General features: G+C 44.4%; 1 long non-coding RNA gene across 1 annotated transcript in view; it reads left to right on the top strand.

Annotated features, from left to right (window-relative positions):
* The first annotated feature begins 1,437 nt into the window (after positions 1-1,437).
* Positions 1,438-4,447, top strand: part of LOC115030892 — a 15,869-nt gene continuing 12,859 nt past the window's right edge. The window contains exon 1 of the long non-coding RNA XR_003836487.1: positions 1,438-1,563. This is a non-coding gene — a long non-coding RNA (uncharacterized LOC115030892). The remainder of the gene's footprint in view (positions 1,564-4,447) is intronic.

Genomic DNA, 4,447 nt, shown 5'->3' with positions numbered 1-4,447 from the left:
AGGTGAGGACTTGGCACTAGAGAACTGGAGGCAATGTCTGTGAAAGTTCCAGGATGAGATGCTGGTGCAGAACAGGCTGGGGAGAAGGTAGCTGTTCTAGGATCATGATAGTATCTCTCTTGCTCTGGAGTTTCCAAGCTGGGCTCTGTGGGTGCCGACTGTGCCATAGATTCCATATAATGTTCCCTTAGAAAATGTTTGGTGATTTGTGGAATCTTGCTAGAGTCTTGGAAAGGCTATTTCACAATTGGAGTAAGGCTTCAGAAGCTCGGCAAATTCACATTTGTTACATTTTACACATGTGAGGATGTTTGCTCTGGGTTGAATTTATCTCATTTTTATCTCTGCACTTTACCCTCTTGAGGCACTTGTTCTCAAGGGAAATCAAGGTTCCTCTTGGAGAAAGGGGGCCGTGCTGCCATCTACAGGCGAAGAAGTGAGTAGACTCATTTTATAAAATGGTCAAAGAGCAAGGGAAGAAGTGAGGTTCCGTTACCAATTTCAATGTCTCTCTTACCTTGCTTCACACATCCCATCGGAACAGAATCTGTTTATTGCAATCCAGAATGCTAATGGTGCCATTTTCATGGAGGGCCACCAGGAGACCTCTGGGGCTATCACACTACCAGCTGCATACACAGCCCATGATATTCAGTATCAGTCATTGCTTGTTTCATTCTATATTAGATCATCACTTCAACATTAGATCTTGATTCGTGAAGGTTCCGTGTCTTCACTGACCCCACTAGGATAATCCAAAGGGCGGTTCCAAGAATATATCAAATAAGGACTTTTTTTCTTGTGGATGAATGAACTCAGAGGACTTAGCTAAAAACTTGTCCCAGAGAAAGAAGCAGGCATGCTTTTAGAGTGAGCAATGCAGTCTGTTTAGTATGGGGAGCAAGAAGGGTAGGTCTGAGATCCTGCCCTCTATACCTCAGGGTGGAGTGGTAACTCATTGCTAAGTCTCCATGGTCTCAATATTGCCAATTGCAATTAGACAACCTGGGTTTTCAGAGAGAGAGAGAAGGGCAAGCATGTATATTACCCTCAGGATGGCAAACCCAGTGAAGTTTTCTCCAATTTCCTAGGGAAGAAATTAGAACTCTGAATGCAGAATGGGCACGCCCAGTGTTCCTCAGCAAGTTGAAACTGGAGTCAGGACTGGAACCCAGGCTACCCAACTCCTCATTGTAGACTCTCTGAGAAAACTTTCACAGTTGGTGACCTCCCAGAGCAGGCCATGGCTACCCAGCCCAGCTCCCCTTCCCTGAGGGGTTTGGAGGTGAAGCTTAATCTTTAATGAATTGGTTTTTAGTTTAACTGCTCTTTTGGCAATGATTAATACCCAGTGACCTAGTCTGGCATGGGTGATCCTGACCAGGACTGACCTATGCATGTGCTGGTAGCCTGGACTTACGTGTAATTTGTTGAGGTTTGAGAGGGTGCAGGATGGTCTTCTACCACGGCATATACTCAGCACTATGTCTGTGGCTATGCTATTAGATTGTTACTCGTCAGAAGGAAGCATCCTAAGTGACTCTGGCAAAAGCAACTGGTAATGTAAGTCATGTTAAGAATGTCCCTTGAGCTGTTGATGTGACAGCTCTGGTGTCTAAGGGTTCAAGGCATTACAGAAGTTGTGGCTTTTAATTAAAGACCATTCTCTAATGGCTGGATTCGTAGCACAACCCAAGAGTACGTGTCCACAGGTCCTAATGGCAGGCCTGTTGTGGTGCTTGGGAGCAAGGATTTAGATCTGAGTGCAGAGGCTAGCAAGTAGTTATCTACTGTAAGGACCTGGGGACGCTGAGTCAACTAGAGGAAGCTTTCCTATATGCTAATGCTTCCCCATAGTCTCCATTCTCAATCTGGTCATAGCATACCCTTTGAGGCAAGGTAGAATAGGTCCCACAACTGCATAATGGCCACCACTGGAGCAGCGGGGAGCCGTGGGCGGGGCTGGTCCTCTACCTTAGGATCATGGCATTTCTTCAGAGTGTCAATACTGTAAACTGGCTAATGTCTTGATCTTGTTGCCCATGGTCTGCTTTGTGTCTCAGAACTGGTAGGCACCAGCAACCCATCTGGCAGCAGTTTCCTCCCATGACTACGTAATAGATGTTTGTGGATGTTGGCACTGTGACTCAGCATGGGGATTGGCATTGCACTTTGATATCTTGGGGTAGGTGTATGGCCAGAAGAAGCTACAGTGGAATAGTGTTATCCCCTCCCTCAATGCTTCAGCCTTGCAGAAATGTGCCCCTTCATGCTTCTGTCTTCATCTCCTTTCCTCTACCCAGAAGGCCCTGCGCAGAAACCGTCTACGGAACAACTCATCACTCAGCTTAGAGACTACTGCTCTAAATCTCAGGAACTGGAGACTCCTCAGCCTTGTCTTTCCTGTCCCAGCTTTCCTGCTGTGCATATTGTCTGTTCACCTCTTTAACTCTAGCCTGGGACTTAGTGCCCAGGATAATGAACCTTGAGGTCACTCTTGGAGGATAATGACTCTTGAGGTCACTAAGCTTTGGGAAGACGGGAGTGACTCTTCTGACCTATCCTGTAAGGAAAGATTGATTTGCAGGGTCAGACAGGCTGGAGCAGGTGACCATGAAGCCCCCCCAGCAGAAACTATGGTTGCTTCTCTGTTTTGGTTTTGCTTCTTTGTTTTGTGTTTGCTTTTGTGGGCTTTTCATTTCAGACATTAATCTAGTTAATGCCAGCAATGTCATTTTGGCAAGCCAGCAATTTCCTTTTGCCCTTTATTTAATGAGCCCCACCCCACCCCCATCTCTATATTAAAAGGCATGCAGGTGGGTAATTATAGAGGTGTGAAATAGGGGTGCTGGGTCACCGCCAATTGAGCATTCTGGAGCATCCGTTGGAGAGGCTTTTGGAGAATTACCTAGCTCTACTATTCAGTTCCAGTGGGGAAATGGAATGTTAGAAAGGCTGAGAAACTCACAAAAGGAATACAAGCAGAAGGCAGAGCCAGACACTAGTCCAGGCTCCTAATTCCCAGCGGAGATCCTTTTCACTGCTTGATGTCAACTTCATCTCCTTATGGGTATTCTGTTGAACATCTCACAGGAATGCCATCAGTCCTTGCATCCATCAATTCATCAGCACAGCCTTCCATCTGCCTGCCCATGCATCCACATATCATAGATATTTATTGAGGGTTTACTACATACAAGGCACTGTGACTATGACAGTGAGCAGATAAGGACTGTTCCAGCTCTGTCCTCACATGGGATCAAACTCAGGTTATTAGGTATAATGGCAAGTACCTGACCCATGGTCATCTTACTGGCTCTATAATGCAGTGGTACCGAAACTTCAAAATGCAGTGACCCTCATCTAGTGGTGACCCCAACCATAAAATTATCTTCATTGCTACTTCATAACTGTAATTTTGTTACTGACATGAATCAAAATATAAATATCTGATATACAGGATATCTGATACTTGATCCTCAAAGGGATTGCAACCCAAAGATTGAGAACCACTTCTGTAATGAGTCTTGAAGAACAGGTAAGAATTGACAGAAGGCAGAGAAAACGTTTAAAAGAATCTAGAAAGATATTTGCCAAAACTGCACTGTTGAGCAGAGTTTATAAGATAGAAGAAAACAGGGAAGAGAAATTTTACTTCTGCTTTCTAAGTTTGCTACTCCTTGAATTAGAGTGTGAGTATTAGCATCTTAATAAAAAGACATTTCTATTTAGAAAACAAATGTTACAGGATATTTGTGGGATAAGTGCTTCAAGGTAGAAGTAATAGAGAGGAGATTATGAGGCTGTGGAGGGCATTGAGGGACCATCTAAGGTTTTGAATTGCTGGGCTGAGAGTTTGTCCTCCAAGTCATTGAGGTGAAGCAGAGGCTGCATCCACAGTGCCTAGCAATGCCAGCCCATCTTGGATGCTCAGCTGCCTGGTACTCAGTTATGAACAGAAAGGGAAGTCATGTTTTCTGGAGTTATCTAGGGTTAGAAACAGAAGGACTTTGTCCATGTGTACTGATGATAGAAGGGTTTTCCACTGCAGAAAAAAAATGTTCTACAGAGTTGATGAAGTGAGTTGGGGAAGTCTATAAAACAAGAAGGCCAGAATATTATGTTTTATTCTCAGATCAGAGGAGGGTGGAACTAACACATTCAGGAGACTTAACATCAGTTGACAACCACAGGGTGCACTGTTTTTCTAGTAAAAAAAAAAAATCCTCACCCAATACCAGATCAGGTTCCCCTGTCCCCCTCTACTGCCCCCTACCCTGTCTACTTTCCCTCCCAAGTCCCTCCCTCACTTCCCACTTGTGACTGCTTTCTTCTCTCTCCTAAGTGGGACTGAGGTGTCCTCACTTGGACACTTCAGCTTGTTGAGCCTCTTGAATTCTGTGGATTGTATTTTCTGTTTATATATATATATATATATATATATATA

The sequence above is a fragment of the Mus caroli genome, chromosome 4 (assembly GCF_900094665.2).
Source record: "Mus caroli chromosome 4, CAROLI_EIJ_v1.1, whole genome shotgun sequence".
In the NCBI taxonomy this organism is placed as follows: Eukaryota; Metazoa; Chordata; class Mammalia; order Rodentia; family Muridae; genus Mus; species Mus caroli.
Note: the sequence above shows the minus strand (reverse complement) of the source record. Positions and strands in the feature narration are given on the sequence as shown.